This window comes from Lutra lutra, chromosome 18 (assembly GCF_902655055.1).
Source record: "Lutra lutra chromosome 18, mLutLut1.2, whole genome shotgun sequence".
In the NCBI taxonomy this organism is placed as follows: domain Eukaryota; kingdom Metazoa; phylum Chordata; class Mammalia; order Carnivora; family Mustelidae; genus Lutra; species Lutra lutra.
The window spans coordinates 34,668,671-34,686,907 of NC_062295.1; the positions used below are offsets into that span (position 1 = coordinate 34,668,671).

An 18,237-nucleotide genomic window follows, 5' to 3' on the forward strand; every position below is an offset into this window, starting at 1 on the left:
GGGGTGGAGAGGACACACAAGCTTTCAGTCTGTAACAGTTCGATAATGGTTTTGGCGAAAATGTCCTCCTCCAAGGGAGATAAGGATGGGGACATTGAGTACTTTGGGGACTGGAGTGGAGAGGACAAGAGAGGAAGGTGGTAAATTCTCCCCACATCAGTCTAGCACCCCTGAACCTGGAGAGGGGAAATGGGTTCCCAAGAGCCCTCTAGGCCCCACCTGCAACTGAATTTCAGCTGTCTCAGAGATCTCAGCTGTTAACAGCAAGGAAAAGACACTCATTCAGAGAGCTGTCCTTCGAGGAGTCTGGGATGTCCAAGGAGCACCCACACACAGCTCTGTGCCTAGGAGTGCCTGCTGGCCCCATGGACTGGGATAAAGACCTCAGGCCGAGTCAGGAGACCTGGGCTCTGTGTTGCCTGTGACTGTTTACCCATGGCATGACTTGGGCAAGCTGATTCTCTCTCTGGCCTCAGTTTCCCCTCCGTAAGAAAAGGTTTTCAAGATCGGGTTGCCTAGCACACACCTTCCTGGATTCTCACTATTGCAGCTTGACAATGGGGCAAACCCCAGCAGGTCTCTCCAGGATGTGTTTGTAGAAGGACCAAGGGATCGTCTGCCTTGAGGGAGGCTGGGAGGACCCCCCCCAGAGCAGCGCTGGGAGGGGGCACATTACTGGCCCAAGTGGAGCACCAAGCTTATGAATCAGGCCGATTCCATTTGAGGCAGGGATGGGGGACAGGAAGGACAAGGAGCTGGGGAAAGGACAGGTTTGTTTAGCAAACCCCAGATGGGCCATTCTGATGGGAAGAGGAGGCTTGGGGAGGTCTGGAGAGGGGTAGGTGAGGGCTCTCTGGCCAGGACAGTTCCCAGAGCAGGACTGGCCACCGGGTTGCCTTGTTTTAAAGGTTGCAGGATGTCGGAGGCTGTGACAGAGCCAGGAGAGAGCTGCTGATGGGGGCGAGTCCCCGCAGCTCCGCGGATGTGAGCCCTGGAGAAAAGGGCCGGCTGCTACAGCCGCCCGCATGGTGCAAGGCAGATGGGGGATCCAGCAAAAGTAGGAACTCTGGAGCCTCGTCAGCCTCAGCAGATCCCCCGGGACCGGCAGGAGGCTGGCGTCCCTCCCAGGCTCTGGGCCCTGGCCAAGGCCAATTTTGTGCAAATGTAACAGGACAAGGTGACCCCAGCTGGCTGGCAGGCATGGGGGCGATGGGAGAGGCAGACAGATGGTCCAACAGTAGCAGAACGCCCATGCCTCGATTTGGGCAGCAACCCCCGCACCCGCCCACCAGCTCACACTCGGCCAGTAGGTCTGTGCACCTGCGTAGGTGTGTCCCTTGTGGGCGAGCCGACGGACGTGCCCGGACACACTCCCTGCAGGCCTCCCTCCCTTCCTCCCCCAGGCTTTACCACTGACACTTTCTGTTCCTAGAGGTGTGTTGTCCTAGAAATCCCTTTCCATTCAAGGATTTCTTAGATGCTGCAGCCAATTTTCATTCCTGCCATGGAGTTCCTCCACAGACTCTGCCAGGAACATCTCTTTTTCATTTATTTCTGGCGCTGGAGAGGCAGTGAGAGGAAGAGCCCTGCAGACGGCTCTGTGGTATTTTCATCAACGCAACAGCCTCCCGAGCACGTACACCCTGGAAGCCGGGGCCTGGCTCCAGAACTGGGTCTTTCTTCCCCTGAGCACGAATGGTGACTCCCTTCTCCCTCCCCGCTGGGAGGCAGGGAACCCCGGTGGAGGTGGGTATCCCCGGGCATGAGGCAACTCCATCCCTGACCTAACCCTCCCCAACCTGTTCCTGTTCCCAAACCTTATGACCTATGAGGCCAGGGGCCATGTCCCCCCACCAGACCTCAAAATGTGACCTTATTTGGAATTGGGTCTTTGTAGACATAATTAGTTAAGGACTTCAAGAAGAAATCACCCTGGATTTAGGGATTATTTAAAATCCACTGAGTGAGGGGCGCCTGGGTGGCTCAGTGGGTTGGGCCGCTGCCTTCGGCTCGGGTCATGATCCCAGGGTCCTGGGATCGAGTCCTGCATCGGGCTCTCTGTTTAGCAGGGAGCCTGCTTCCCTTCCTCTCTCTCTGCCTGCCTCTCTGCCTACTTGTGATCTCTGTCTGTCAAATAAATAAATTAAAAAATATATATTAAAAAAAAAATCCACTGAGTGAGAGTCCTTACAAGAAGGGGTGGGGGTACACAAAGACACACAGGGAATGAGGCTATGTGGCGATGGAGGAGAGATTGGAATGATGGATCCCAAGGATTGCTGGCAGCCATGGGAAGCTGGGAGAGAGGCTCCCAGTGGTCTCTCCCGCGGGAACCAATCCTGCTGATAACTTGGTCTGGTCTCATAAACTATAAGAAAAGACATTTCTGTTGTTCATGCCCCCTGGTCATGGTGAAGGGTGGCCTTGGGGCTGAGGCAGCTGTGGCACGTTCCCACGTGGCCACCACCATGGTGGAAGCAATGAATGGACAATGAAGGCAAGTTGCTGTTGGCCTGAGAAAGATCCTGTTGGAGCCACTGAAGCCGGAGATGCTGCCGTAGCAGAAACCTCTAGGGTGAGGGCCTGCATTTGTTGCCTGGGGCCACGTAAAATTACCACAGATCACCGCTGGCTGGTTGCAGAGGAGCCGACCTCCTCATCCTGAGCTTCTATTCGCGTAAAACAACAAGTTGTCCTCTCCTGGACCAGGAGACCAGTTAGGGGACAGGACACAAAGTCTTCACTTCTGACCCCAGTGGCGGAGGCCAGGGATCTCCAAGACCACTCCCATTTCTGACACCATTTGCCAATTTGGGGAGACCCGAGACCACCCTCAGGTTCTGGCATTTACCGGAAGGACCCACAGAACTCAGCGAGAGCTCTGGCTCTCATGGCAATGGCTTATTACCGCAAAGAAAAGACAAAGATCAGCTGAGGGAAGAGGCTCGTGGGGCGGGGTCCAGGAGGGCTCCAAATGCAGAGCTTTCAGTGACCACCCCCCTTCCGGTGGAGTCAAGAACGGTGGTTACATTGTCCAGCAACAACATGCGACAGCAGGCACAGAGCACTGCCCACCAGGGGGGCTCACCTGAGTCTTGGTGTCCATCAAAATCTTTATTCAGGCCTATAAACATGGTTGACTTGCAGTGTGGCTGACTTCAGCGTCCAGCCCCTCCGGAGGTCAAGTTCACCCTGCATGACCCAAAGCCCCCACCCTAAATCACATTGTTCACTGTCTGGCACGGCCCAAACCCCCAGGTAAACAAAAACTCTCTAATCAGGCAGGATGTTCCAAGGGCTAAGAGATCACCGCCCAGGAGCTATGGGCAAAGGCCAGATCTCTTTTTGGATCGGGTTGATTCTTTACTAGACACCTGCCAAGGAACCTCCAATAAGATGTTAGACCTCATGGTGCCTCAGTTTTCACATCTCTAGGATGGGTATGCAGGTACCTTCCGTCCAGCATTGTCAGGAGGATGCTGCAAGGGGGCATCTCTGAAAGCCCCCAGCCCAGCGTCCCCTGTAACACAGCTTGTCCTCAGGTAGAGGGCAGTGCCGGCCAGGCCTGCTGCCAGACTCACAGGTGATTCATCCCCAGCCTCGGGACAACAAGATCTGAGGTCCCCAGCCAGCTTGTGGGGGCTCTTCAAAGGTGAGCTGACAGCCCTGACTGCAAAGTGAGAGCGGAGCTCATTATGTGTGGCCTGTTTGATGAATTATAAAGAGCCCAAGCCTCATGCTGTGAACGGAGAGGAAGAGATGTAAGACCACCGGCAGACGCATATGTTTTATTTCTGAAGCGAGAGGAATTCTGGATCTCTACCAGGAGAGTGGCACCTTTGTGCGGGATGTCCACGCAGGCTCTGGGCTGAGCGGCGCTGAGCCTGGAGACTGAGACCATCACAGAGGGGGCGGCAGGGCCGTTCCTTTTAGGGGACTCTGCTCTGTTGGAAGCTCTGGGCTGTGTCATCTGTTGGCAATGAGGAGTTGCCCTAATCACCTCCTTGAAGGTGTTTTTCATCTCTCCCTCGAGTCAGGCATGAGCCTTTGCAGGAGTGGGAGAACCCGGCTCTCTGGTGAGGGCTCCCCTGGACAGCCCTCTTGAAGACGAACACACAGAAAGCAGATGGCTGGGGGGGGTTCCTTGGATCTCACACTCCCTGACCTTCCCTCCTCTTCCTGTCTCCTGAAACAGGCTCCCAGTGGGCTTGAGGGGAACCCTCAGTCTCTTCCCAGCTCTGGGCTACCTCCATCCTGCTGCTCACAACCTCCCCCTTCAGCTGACGGCAACTGCACCCTTCCTGTGTCTCAGGCCAATACTTGGCTTTGGTCTGGATCTCTCTCTCTTCCTTCAATGAGCTCATTTATTTGTTGAAAAATCCCACTGGCAATCTTCACAACTTTTCCAGAATCCACCCATTTCTTTCCACTTCTACAGCTCCTAGCTGGGTCCAAGAGGCATCATCCTCTCTTGCCTGGATTATTGCTGTACTTTCTGTCCCCACCCCCTCATGATCTGGTCTCAGCTGTTAAAACCTAGGCAGACCATGCCTCACCCCTGCCCTAAGGTGCAACCCCCCCCCCCGGAGTCTCCCAGTCTCCCTCAGAGTCCCTCTGGACTCTATACTGCAGCAAGGGGACGTCGTGGGTTCCAGGGTGTCAAGGGGATGGGAAGAAACACTCAGGTTCTCTCATGCTGGAGACACTCATCCTATAATAAGTCACTCGAGTAGGACCTAGGGTCAAGAGGTGAGCTGGCTCCATCTGGGGTCCTCCCCTCTCTCTACAACTTCTACCAATGCAGGAAATACCCCCGAATAAGCAGAGATCACCCCTTGGGAAATATGCTGGCCGCCATTTTGTTTCATGATGGCAGCCGGACTCCCACAGAAAACTTCCTAATATGCACATACACATGCACATGGGCACGTACACAGCACTTGGCTCCAAGTTCTTTCTGTAACTGGATTCATTTAATCCACACAACAGCCCACGAGACAGGTTAGTACTATTATCTCCAGATGTGCCGGCTTTCATTACATTCTCTTTAGTAACATTGCAAGTATTGTCAACAACGACTAATTATTTAGAAATTCTTCCTGGGGCAGGCAGGCAAACGGGAAGCCCTACTCAGCTGGGCTAGAGCACAACGCTCCCTCCGTGTGGTCAGCTGGGGCTCAGTAGCCACTTGGCTTTGTAATAAACTGGAAGAGTTCATATCCCATCCCGCCCCCACTCCAGTTGAGTGTGGGATGGAAAAACTGGCAACTTTGCCACCCTCAACACTTGCTCGTCATGGGAGCACCCTTGCGACTCTAACACTAACAGCTCGTGTGAGTTCAGGGTTCGCTATGCGCCAGGCTCCCTGTTAAATGCTTTGTGAGATCTGTCTGCTTCAATACTGCCGGCAATTCAGCATCATGGGGCATGTGAGCTCTATTTTACAGATGAGGAGAGCAAAGCTCCAAGATGCTAAGTCACTCACTCCTGGCCACTCGGTGGCAAAGCTGCCAAGCTTGCCCTGATCCCGGGGGAGTCACTCTGATCTTCCTACTTGTCTCCATGAGGAATTTGTATCCAAGGCAGGAGGAGACCTGCAGGCTCGCAGGTAAATCAGGGAAGGCCCTCCCTCTCCCAGCACTTGGGGGCTCTTCTCCCTGACTCTGTACCACTGATCGGCTCTCTGCCTGTCCACCCACTTTCCCACCACGTTTTTCGAAACCTGCCAAGCCCTAGACTCCTCCTCCCCGCCCCCCAATGCCCAGGGCTGCCTGTCACAGTTTTCTAAGCAGGATGGCCATCCTTTACCCAGACTCTCCAGGCTCTGCTCTGGGATCAGTTTCCAAAAATATGCAGTGGCTCCAGCACATGGCTGAAGGGCAGGGCAGCTGGGAATTGGGGGCCGGGCTGTGCCAGAGTCATCTGGTAGCTCTTTGAGATGAAAATTTTACCTAGACTTCCGGAGGTGAGGTAAGGACCCACTCCAGACTCCAAGGTCCATGCATAGGGGATGGGTATCTGGGACATCTGGTCTCTTAGGTCTCACCTATAACCTCTGTCGGCTCCAGCAGTGGTGAGGCAGCTCTTTCCCACTGTGAAGGCAGATGTAGTGTATGGGGCCATAAAACCTAATGCATTTGCCACCGGGAAGACATTTTAATAAGAGCCACTATCCACCCTTTTCAAGACAGGCTTGTCTGATGAATAGCTTGGATGAGCCTAATAAAGTTATAGGTGAATGGAAATTAGGCCTTTAATGGGTCCAGTAGCACCTGAGGCTCGTTCACACTGCCTTTTTATGAGACCAGGATAAAATCCCCCCTCCTCCTTCATTCCTTCAATTCTACCCTGGAGCAAAGGTTCTCATAGCTGAGACCCAGAACATTCCATTAACCTGTTCCAATCCTCTGATCTTCCATCTCCTTTTGACCACATGAGTCAAGGGACCATAGATATTCTCAATCAGCCTTTGATTTGTCCATCCTGGGTTGAACAGCGATCTGGCTCTGCACTCACAGCCTCCTTTGCTGATGCCCAAGCTAGAAGCGAGGGGAGTGGGGGCCCACTGAGTGAAGAGGAAAAGCAAGTCTGCATCTGTGAGAGCCGATTCTGTTTCACAGACTTGTTCAGAGTCTCCACCATGGCCCCGGCTGGGCCACATGCTCCCTGATGGGCACCGGGAGAAACTGTCCCAGAGAGGAAGATGCAGGCCTGACGGGCACAGAGAGGTGACAGCATGGCTGACGTCGGCTCTGGGCAGGTGCAGGAAGAAGTGCCCCTCCCCCACCAGCGTGACTATGGAGGATGCTGTCCATCTTCAGACCACACTCTCCATTGCAGCCTGGATACCCACTGGGCATTCCAAATTACAGCCTGGGGTCCTGACGCTGGACTTTTCCTCCTCCTTCCTCCTCTTTCTTCCATGGAAAGAGGTCTGGCTTCCTGTGCATGGCTCATGGTGCTTGCAAGCATTCTGGCCAGTAGAACCTCACGCACTGCCATGGAGCTCGCCTTTGGGGGCTGTTGGTCTGTGTGGAGCCACTGTGCTTGGAGACCCTGGCCCCCAACCCCAGATGGCCCCTGGACGAGGAGGTGCATCTGTGAGTGCTCAGAGGCAGTGCCCATGCCCCTGGGGCCGGGAAGCTGCCCAGCCAGAATTAGGACCCCAACCTGTTGGCTCTCCCACCAGACCTCGCCGCTGCTTGCCTTGCAGGCTTCCTTGGATCACTGGATCCTTATCCACTAAATATTGCTTATGCATCCATGGAGTGCTTGACCCAGAGTCTTCACCCAGCTGGGCTTCTAGAACAGATAGGGGCTGGGGGGAAGGCTTATATACAACAGAAAATTATTGCTCACAATTCTAAAATTGGAAATCCAAGAGCAAGGCATCTGCAGATTTGGTGTCTGGTGAGAACCTGCGTTCTGGTTCACGGACTACATCTCTTCCCTGTGTCTTCGCCAGTCAGAGGGGTGATGGAGCCCCCCTGGGGCCTCTTTTATAGGAACACTAATCCCATTCAGAGGGCCCCATCCTCACGACCTAATCACCTCCCAATAGTCCCCCTCATCCCCCAAATACCATCACATTGGGCATTCGGATTTCAACTTATGAATTTGGAGGGTGAGGATCCAAACGTTCAGTCTGTAGAACCCAGAAAGCCCATGTCATGTAAATTAGGATGAAGGAAAGTGGAGATTTTCCTTAAAATAACCAAAAGGGGAGCTACACGCAACTTTGCAGAGTACAATGTTCACAGGGCTTCACCTCTCCAAAGGAGCCACTTTCTGAGACAATGACCTCAAGATGGGCAGGCTGGGATGGAACAAAGCCATGAATGGGGATGTCCCAGCATCTCATGTTTGTAAATTCACCCGATGGTCATCATCATGATGGGTACACCTCGATATTCACCTGTTTGGCCAGGAAAGGTGCCAGGGACCAGGGGTGTTAGTTAGACACGGAGTCCACGCCGAGAGTGGGGGTGGGGGGAGGTGATGTGGCTGCAGGTGCTCAGTGACCAGGATGGAAAGGACAGCCAGGAGCAGCCCTGCAGGGTGGTGCCGAGGAGAGAGACTGAACCCCCAGGAAGGGGTGTGGGTGTGAGCAGGCGGTAACTCCACAGAGGCTGGGTGGAGGAAGGAAAGGGAACTTAAACGTTCTCCACTTGTTGAGAACTTCTGATTATTTATTTTAAAAGATTTTATGTATTTTGAGAGAGTGAGCACACTCGAGAGCTCAAGTGGGGACAGGGGCAAAGGGAGAGGGAGAGACAGAATCTCAAGCAGACTCCACACTGAATGCAGAGCCTGATGTGGGGCTCGATCTCACCACCCTGAGATCATGACATGAGCCAAAATCGAGAGTCGGTCCCTCAACCGACTGAACCGCCCAGAATCCCCAAGAGCACTTCTGATCATTTAAATTTGACCTTGGAACCATCTGTGAAGAGGTGATCTGCCAAGCGAGGGAAGGACGTAGACAAGACTGCGGGGAGAAGGTTCATAAGCTGCTTTAGAAAGAGTGTTTCAAGCCCTGTGGAGGACTTTGAAGCCGATGGATGAGGCCCACTGGGGAGCAGGGGGGTGATGAGCACTGGTATGGCACCCCGGGGGTAGGACCTGGACGCTGACAAAAATCCCAGTGCCGCGGCTACCAAGAGGCTCTGGTTTCATGGGCCTGGGATAGGGACTGGGCATCCGAATTTTAAAAACCTCCCAAGGTGATTTCACTGTTTGGTCTGAAGTCAGGACAGCTGGGGTCACTGGAGGATGCTGAGGCCAGCTGGTGTCCTTGCTGGTGTCCCCTAGATTTCCCTGCATGGAGGCAGAACTACGTACACAGTGACCTGTTCTGTGTCATCCAGGGCCCTGATAGTCATCCCTGATTAGCAGAAGTGGGCAGCAGGGAGGCAAAGGTTTCTCTCCTTCCTCCCCGACAGATCCAGGGGAGCCCTTGCTGCTCTCTCCTCTGGTGGCCTGAAGCTAGCTTCCCTTCCCTGTCGTAGCTCAGGGCTGCCTCCACCAAAGCCTGAGATGTCCTCAGGGTTCCAGTCTTCAAGGGCTCTGCCCGCGCACGTGGGGAAGGGGGAGATGGAACTTCCGGGCTTTGGCCTACTTTCCCAGCTTGCTCGGGCTCTGCGGCTGCCCAGGGGCCTGGGGAGCTTGTGATCCCGGGCAGGGAGAGCCTTTGGTCTGTGCCCCACTTTCTCCAGCTTGTAGGTTTTGGCTGCCCTCCCGTGGCCTGGAAAACCGAAGCCAATGACCCCCCTTCTTGGGTGGGTGGGGGGGGGCAGGTTTGGTTGCCATGGAGACGTTTAGCCTCTCAGCCAGCTGAGTCCCATTTCTGCCCCTGCCGCATCTGCCCAGGCTGGCCCTGCTGGGCAGAGTTTCCTGCTCAGAGGTGGTCCCAGCCAGGGAAACAGGGTAGGCCACACAGCACTGGAGAGAGCCCAGCTTTGCACCGATGGCCACAGTTGTGGCGAGCCCAAGATGCTGAGGGCTCAACCTGCCAGCCTCCATGAGCTCCCCTTTCCATCTGGGGAGATAGGAGCCCTTGCAGGGCCAGCCTGTGGCTGCAGGCCTGGGCGAGCCACCACTGTGGACATCCGGGGGACACTGTCTCTGAGCGTGTTCAATAATCCCATAGGGATGTCCTGCCAATGATTTCTCAGGTGAGAGGCAGACCTCCTGGTGGTTAGAATGGGCGTGTAGGAAAACGGAGGGTGGGGTTTGCCGGCTTCTGAGCGTGCGCAAGAGGGCAGTGAAGGTGATCGGAGGTGGGGCCTTTTCCACAGACACATCGGTGCCCTTGACCTGGTGAGGCCCTAGCCTGCTTACCTGTCTGCCTGGTCCAGTCTTACCTGTTGGCCGCCCTTACTCAACATACCTGCCCTCTTCCTCCACGAGTCTGGGCTGACCTCCCAGGTGGGAGGAAACGAGGTGGATAGCTGGGTGGCACCCAGAGGTCCCCCTCCAGGGCCCAGGGTGGAGGAGTGGATGTTGGACTGAACCCCCGGTACAGGGTGTGGGAACACTTTGTAGCAAGTTATGTTGGAGAAATGGCTCCAGCATTTATTAGCTGTATAATACTGGGCAAGTTGCTTGACTGCTCTGAACCTCGCTTTCCTCCTCCAAAAATTGAGCTCCCTTCATGGATAACGAGGATGGCGAGAAATGGCACAGCAAAGGGCTGGATGCTATCAGAGCTCAGAAATGTTGGTTCTGAAAAATATTAATACTCCTGCCTTGGTGGGTGCACACGGTGGCCCGGGCCCCAAGGGTCCAGTGGGGAAGGGGGCCTAGACCTGAGACCTGACTCCGACGTCCATGGTGAGGAGTGCACTGGCTGTGGCCATGGCAGGAGAGGGGTTTGTTTGTACAGAAAGAATTCCTCAGATTTGTCAGTGGGATCCAAGCTGGAAAGAATTGGTGGGCCTGTATGAGCATCCGTGGGAGGTGGTTTAGAACACTGGCGAACCTGGCTCTGACTTTGGGTCAGCCAGAAATGGCCACAGCGATGCCATGTCATAAACCAGCCCAGAACTCAGTGGCTCACAGTTTTAAGCGCTTACACTCGTGCTTGTGGACCTGTGGATCCACTGTGGGCCCCGGAACCTGGCTGGGCTCTGCTGGGCACCTCTGCTCCGTGAGGCAGGTGGGGCTTAGCTCTGCCCCGTGAGTTCATTCTGGGACTCGGGGCTGATGGGCCTGCAGCTCCCTGGGGGAAGCGCTCCTTACGGTAGTGGGAGACCTGGGAGAAGGCTGGCACACGGGCCTGCAAAGGGGCTGAGTCCCGATAATAAGCATTCCTGAGGGGATGGGAGGAATTTTTCTAGGAAGCTCCCAGCCCCAATTTCTGGTTTACCACACCCCACTCCGAGGGCAATTCCTTGCCTTGATTTACCTCTCCAGCCTCCACCCCAGAGCTCAGTGCAAAGGTGTGCGGATACTCACAAGCCCTTGGCGTCCACTGACTGCAACCACTGTACTCACTCCTTAGGGCCCCCGGTGCACCCATACACCCAGCCTCCCACATTTCTACAGCACCTTTTTCTCAAGAGCACTGGGATGTCCGGACCGTGTCCCCCTTGCTCATTCAACATATGACCGCAGTTGCAGACCTATGAGCAGGACTGGCTGCTTGACCCTCGCTGCCTGAGTCTCTGTCCCAGCTGGTGTCATGTGGTTGGAGCCTTCCAGACGCATTACTGTCCCTCTAGCCTGGCCTGGGGGTGGGGGACCATGTCTCATTCATGTTTCTCATATCCCAGGCCAACGGTTGGCCCCAGCAAGAGATGCAGGCTGGAACCAAGCTGTGGCCTTCCCACAACCTTGCGGCCGCCTCCAAGGCAAGTCCCAGGTCCTTGGCAGCCTCACCAGCCTGCCCAGAAAACCTCCATTTCATAAGCCGTGTGATCTCCCACCCCCGGTGCGGGGGGGGGGGGCAGCCAGCTCCCTCATTCCCCCGCCCTCTCCCCAGACCTCAGTATTCTCCGCCTGGAAAGCTGGAAGTTGGCTTTTTTTTTTTTTTTTAAACTTCTGCTGGCAGCTTGAGAATCTTGTGATTTATACAATTAATATGAGAAGCAACATCATTATTCTGTTAATATATTATTCATTTCACTAGTGATCTACTCTCTCCACACCCAGCTCCGAGAGTCAATTTTCCCTCCCTATTTTAATAGAGCTGCATTTTAAATGGTGAGAACAGTACATTAAACATGTATAAGATGTAATCTCATTTAGAATGTGCTCTTCCAGGGAATCCACCTCGTAAGCATGAAGACAACAATGCTGCCCGGTCTTATCGGGGTCCCGCTCAGGTGGGCTGCCATGAACAAAGTCGAGCTCTGATTAAGGAATCCATTCAAACTCCTGGTTTGGGCCTCGGGCTCATGAACAATCCTGAGTCCCCCAGATTGTGCCCACTTGGAGCGTCTCCTTCGCCGATCCTTGCCTCTGACATGTGACATTGGGGCAAAGAGGGAAGGAGGGGTTCTTCTCTAAGAGAGTGGGACCCTCATCTTTCAATTAAAAAGCACTTGCCAGGGGCGCCTGGGTGGCTCAGTGGGTTAAAGCTTCTGCCTTTGGCTTGGGTCATGATCACAGGGTCCTGGGATTGAGCCCAGCATCAGGCTCTCTGCTCAGCAGGGAGTCTGCTTCTCTTCCTCTCTCTCTGCCTGCCTCTCTGCCTACTTGTGATCTCTGTCAAATAAATAAATAAAATCTTTAAAAAAAAAAAAAGCACTTGCCATGGCTGCGGCCTTCCTGATGAGTTCTATCCTTCCCCTTATAAACCATGAATCAAATAGTAAATCCAGCCGTGGGGTGGGGGACCGACGGAGAGAGTGGGGGCTGCATGGGCTCCCCCTAAAGGCCATCTGGACCAGCCTTTGTTGGTGGAGCAGAGTTCTCCAAGCAAGGTTAAAGGGGAGATGGAAGGGAGGTTTGAAATGTTCCAGAAGCACTGCGTCATTGTTGTTACTGCCGGGATGTGGGGATACAGGGAAGCCCGTGCAATGGGTCTTGATCTTGCAGAGTTTCCCGTTGACCCAGATCAGTGACTCTCCCTGGTCTGGAGCTGGGAGGCACCCTGGAGTCTGGTGACGGGGCTCCAAGGGCACGAAACTGAGCTGTTATTGTAAGGTCATCACTGATGGCTTCCTGGGGGAGAGGGCATTTGGATGGCCCAGAAGGACAGACTGAATTTGGTCAGTTTGGGCTCACTGGGGAGGGTGGTCGGCAGCTGCAATGGCATGAGAGCCGAGTGAAGCCCGTTTGCACATGGCTTCCAACTATAGAGCCAAAGAGCTTGGACCTGCTGCAAGCCATGGGGAGCCACTGCAGGTTTCAGAGCTGAGTGACCAGTCAGAGCTACGCAGGTTCCCATTCTGGAATCCCGCGGGTAAGAGGTGGGTACCACTGTCCAGGCACATTCTGCAAATAGCTCAGAGCTAAGATGGGGGAGGTGGAGGCCTTCCTGTGCTTTTTTCCTTCACAGGCGAACTGCTGTTTACCCTTCGGGACCTTGCTCAAGTGGCCCCTCCTCTGCCAAGCCTCCCCTAACTCCGTTCTCTGCTGCCGCTGAGCTTCGCCCAGCCCTCTGCAGAGAGTGACCCATAATCAGCCCTGGCTCGCAGAGTGTGATCCACGGAGCAGACGGCAACCGGGGACCTCAAATGAAGGTCATAGAATGAGGCAGGACGGGAGCCCATCTCAGTCCAGGCTCCTCCAATAACAGACCCGGTACGAGGAGTCGAATGCCCGTTCACTGGGAAGTGTCCAGGGGGCATTTGTGAGGTAGCCAATGAAAGGGGAAGTATCAAGGGAGCTCACATCTAGGAAACAAGCTGGAAGCTTCTGGAAAGTCTTGGGAGACAGTGTGGAGCACACGCTTTGGGGTTACCCACCCTGCTGGGGGCTGGCAGGGAACTGACGCACCATTGCCCTCAGCAGTCACTGGTTGGGGACTGGCCCTGGAGACTTCTGACCAGCTGCTTGTCCAAGAAAAAGTCCTTGGGGCCACTAGACATGGAGGCTGGGAGCTGGAAGCCCGGTGGCCAGAGGGGATGTGGGTGCTGCATCTGCCCCCGAGCCTCGCAGGAAGTCCTGTCTGCAGGCAGGAGAAGTGTGTGGTCATGGAACTGGGACTTCAAGAGACAGGAGCTGGGGGCACATGTCCGGTTCCTGTCCTGTGTCTTGGTGACCAGAAAACTGTTCCCTGCAGAGAGGTTGGTCCAGCGCCCCGGCCGGGACGACACACCCTTCTCTCCCAGTGACCGCTTCCACTGCCTCCGGTTTAGAGGCTGCCCTCGGCAAGGGTCCTGGGTGGCCAACGGGAGTGTGTCATCAGTGAACAATCTGGGAAGAATTTCTTCGTCGTCCTCCCTCGAGTCTGCTTCTGAGACACAGGGTCCCCTCTGCACCCTGACACTTGCCAGTGTTGTGTCGCACTCTGGGGACCAGGCTGCCTGCTCCTGAGAGAGGCTTCTTTGCTCCCCTTCCAGCAGGAGCAGCCTGGCTGCCTCGAGCACCCCAACTGTGAATCACCCCTCCCCTGTGTGTCGCCCCCACTACAATGAGGACCTCAGGGCAAGGACTGGACAGAAAGAGATTCGGGGTCCAAGGGCCTGCCACAGAACGTCACACGGGCAAGTGAATGGTAGCCATCCCCCAACACGCACCACCAATGCGCTGACCAGGTCTGACATTCTCAGTGGGCCAACAGCACCCCCAAGGGGCTAAAATTAGCTCTGGGAGGAGGGCACAAAGACGTCTTTAGCTTCGTGGTGGCTTGTGTCTATCACAAAGCTCAATGCTACCTGCTACCCGACAAAATCATATTCCCTTGTATTTAGTTTCATGGGGGCTAGGATGATTATTTAAAAAACGTCTAAAAAGGCTCCTCAGATAGGTGATAATGGAAAAAAAAAAGGTGAGAAACGCTGGACTTGAGGGAGACTGTGTGATACCAGCTCACATCCGTGCCCATTCATAGCTCCGCAAGGATCACACTTACCTGACTGGAGAGAGAAGCTTGGGCTGGGGCCCGGATCTGCGGGACAAGGTGTCTGTTAGAGAAAAGGAGGAAGGGGCTTTCGGACCCAGGCCTCCCTGGCATGGGAATGGGTGGGTGTCTCAGCCCAGGAGCCCCCAGGTTTGCAGATCTGAAGGGCCACAGGGAACCTGAGAGATGCCCCCTCCTGCCCCCTGATCTGTTCATTCCTGCCAAAGTCCGCACCCTCGTGCCACAAGAGGGGGCGGGTTCCACATTGTTCCTCCTCCAGCTGGCTTTCCAGTGTCCCGTAGTTCTTGTTTCTGTTGCCAGAGGGCCAGAGGTAGACTGTCCCCAGGGAGACAGCACACGAGACTTGACGTTCTTTCCCGGCAGTTGGAACGTTTCATCTCTCTGTTGCCTGCGCTTGGGAGCGAGTGGCCACTGTGCTGTCCTCAGGTCGAAGTGCAGCTCTCCCTCAGGCGGGCTCCGTGGCCTGTGGTGAGCCACCTCACTGGCCTTGTCAGTAAAGGTGTGAGAGAAGAGTCACCCAGGGAGGGCAGGTAAGGGCAGTCGTCCCCTGCAGCTCACCTGTGGGCGTGTGCCTCTGCAGACGGTTAGGGCCCCCCTGGGCTGCCGTCTCCCTGCGTCTCTGCAGGAGCCAGACTCTGGACCATGGGGCAGAAGAGGTGTGGCGATGAGGTTTGTGCGAGCTAGCCTGGGAACCCGGCAGCTGACTCACCAACACAACTTGGGTGCCCAGGGCAGATCTGGGGCTGGGGCTGTTTCCTGCCGGGGCCAGGCCATGCTGGGGACTCCCGTGTGGACCTAGTCTCCTCTGAAGCCGGCAGGCCTGCCCCCGCCCTGACCACTGGACAATGGGGAGCTGGAAGAGACTGGTGTGGACAGGGATGGGCTTGTCTCCTCTTCTTGCCTTCCTGGCTCCACATGGACCCGCTGCGTGACCCTGGGCAAGTCCTCAAGCCTCCCTGCACCCCTGGAAATGAGCAGCTGTGCTGCGTGGCCTCCTCTGGCCGAAGCGCATGATCTGGAGGCAACCCGATTCTCCGTCGCTGCTGGACGGCGACATCTGTGGGGCCCAGCCCTGAGCTCTGGTCTCTGGGAGTTTGGCCTCTTGGGTTTGGTAAGTGGCAGATCTGGCCGCTGGGGAGAGACCCCTTGGACTTTGTGGTCTGGGCTTGGCAGCCCTTCTGCCGGTCCCAGGGCTATGCGGTTTCTCCACCTCCCCTCCAGCTCTCTCCCCGTCCCTTCCTCTCTACCTGCCCCCTCCCTGTCACCCCCACTCCGCCCTGTTAATGAGTCCCAAGGAGATGCTGTGTGCTGGGCCTGCATTTCGCGTTGGCAGACGAGAGGCTCTGAGAGCCCCTGGCAAGTGTGGCTCTGCTAAGCGCAGCCCTGACTCACGGTTTCCATGGCAATGGCACTCTCAGTAACAGCCTTGACTTGTTGCCAGGGCAGATGACAATCGTGACAGCCCATCAGCCCTCATCCAGCTATGCTTGCAGCCAGAGGGGACAGGATGCTGAGTGGGGGCCGGCTCTCCTGCCCCTCTCTCTCTGCCCAGCCAGGGTTCAGCCTGGAGCACTGAGCCCTGGAAGGCCACTTCTCTGGCCTGGACACCCTCAGCAGCGATGCGAGGGCTTTGAAGGAGTCCCAGATGGGGACAGGACAGAGGAGCAGGCTTATTGTCCCCACACAGCCCAGTGTCCCTGTAGGGCCCAAGTTTGCAGTCTCTTGGGGGTCCTGCTGCTTCTGACAATTCCACAATTCTTTGTTCCAAATATTGAAGAAAGGACAGCAGATTAGAGGAGGCTGGAAAAGAGAGCCTCCCCAAAGAGCATCCTACCCCAGGGCCTTGCTTAAGGTGCTTCTTAGGGTCATCTTCCACTGACGTTTCACAAGTGGTTTTCTGCAGATTTCAGCCCCGAGGGAGGTGGAGGGTGAATCCTACAATTTCCTTTCTCCACTGCCAATTAAACTGTTTGCCCCAAACAGCCAGCCTATTATTGATGATATCGCCAGCCCGTTATGCTGGGCTGGCTGGGCTCAGCAGGCCAGTTCTTCTGATTCCACTGCAAACCTCCAGAGAGTGGCTGGGCTGCTGTCATCTGTGGGCTTGATTGGACCCTGAGACAGCTGGGCTTCTCTCTGTTCCATGCAGTCCAAGAGTGCCTCTTGGGTCATCTCCCTGGAGGGAACCTGGGTTTTGGAGATGGGGCACAGAGCTCCCCAAGGTGCAGGGTCCAGGAGGAAGCAGCTGAAGCTGGCAGCCCTCTGACAGGCCAGACCTGAAACCGGCACATCTCTGCCACAGTCGAATCACGGGGTTGGCTCCAAGGGGGAAGGACCGCATGAGGGTGTGAACGCCAGGAGGCCGTGGTTCACCGGGGCCATCTTAGAAGCCTGCTCCATTGCCCCCACCCATGGATAGGAGAATGGGGTGCAGGTAGCTCATGTGATTTAAATCTTGGTTCAATGAGCAGTGTCCTTAGAAGAGACCCAGAGGCACGCACTCGCACATAGGCTTGACAGAGTCCAAAAGCTAATGTCCGGAGCAAGCTGGTTGTGCAATGGGGAGGCAACTCCAGATTGCCCACGTTCCCAACACAAGACTCTGCCATATCTTCAAGGAGAACTTTGGGGCAGCCGGTGGCAGTATTTCCTGTAGTGTTCAGAGGAAAGGGCAAAGTTGGGGATGAGGGGGTGGATTGTCACTGGATGTGCAGCTTTGGGTCTCCTTGGCCTTCTGGGCTCTCAGGGCTGTAGCTGTTGGCTCACAGAGAACCCTGGCCACTGCTGCAGCTCTGTGCAGGCCCTGTGACTCACTTGTACCATGGGACCCATCCCCCTACCCACTAAGGCCCCCGGAGTCCTGGAGGTCCTCAGATGCCCCTGTAAGGAAGCATCTGCTCTCTCCTTCCTCTCCTTCTTTGTTCCTCTCCTGTTCTCTTCTTCCTCTCCTTCTGCTGCTTGTGAAGCCACAGGAAGCTGCTCCTGCCTTGGGTGGCCCTCATTCCATCAGCCTCCTGCGGGCCCTGGGGGCTCCAGCAAACCAAAAACCCACAGTATGTCTCAGTGACTTCCCACACTATAGAGGTTAACTTCTCTCTCGTGCCTGAGCCTGATGTGGGCTGGATGGGTGCTCGGCTCCACACAGTCACGTGGGGGGGCCCAGGCGCCTTCCATCGAGTGGCTCCAATCTCCCCTGGAGCCCTGGGATCTGGGAAAGGAGGGAGAGTGGAGGAGGATTTGATGGGCCGGACTCGCAGGCTGGGAAGTGTAGTTCAGGTGTGTGTCCAAGAGGCACATGCTAGAGCGTCTCTGCTCTGATGCATGCAGATTTCTGCATGCCAAAGCAGAGATGTGGACATACCCGGAGGAGAGGGCCAAAGGGTGAGTCCCAGAGAGAGCTGGAGGGGAGAAGCCATCCCTGCAGGAGACATAGGACCTTGCCCTCTCTCACCACAGGCCCTTGGCCCGGGAGCCTGTGGCTGTTTCTCAGAGCAAGCGGAATTTGCACACCAGGCTTCCCTTCCAGGCTTGGCAAGGCCTAGCCTGCTGCCCTGTGGGACTCACACACTGGGCTTGGTGGCTCGGGGAGGCAAACCTGACCCCAGACCAGATGCTGCCATGTCCAAGCCCTGGACAAGCCTGCCTGTCCACTTCCGTCCCTGCAGCCCATATAGGTCTCACCAGCCTGCTCCACACACCAAAGTCCC

The 18,237-nt window shown here is 55.7% G+C and overlaps 1 long non-coding RNA gene across 2 annotated transcripts in view; it reads right to left on the reverse strand.

Annotated features, from left to right (window-relative positions):
* Nucleotides 1-2,165: 2,165 nt before the first annotated feature.
* The window catches only part of LOC125090986 (uncharacterized), a 28,202-nt gene continuing 12,130 nt past the window's right edge, over nt 2,166-18,237 (reverse strand). Inside the window, exon 3 of one of the 2 annotated variants that reach the window (XR_007124542.1) lies at nt 2,166-3,739. This is a non-coding gene — a long non-coding RNA (uncharacterized LOC125090986). Of the gene's footprint in view, nt 3,740-15,806; nt 17,724-18,237 lie in introns of those variants that run through there. The other variant, XR_007124541.1, reaches the window with a different exon arrangement.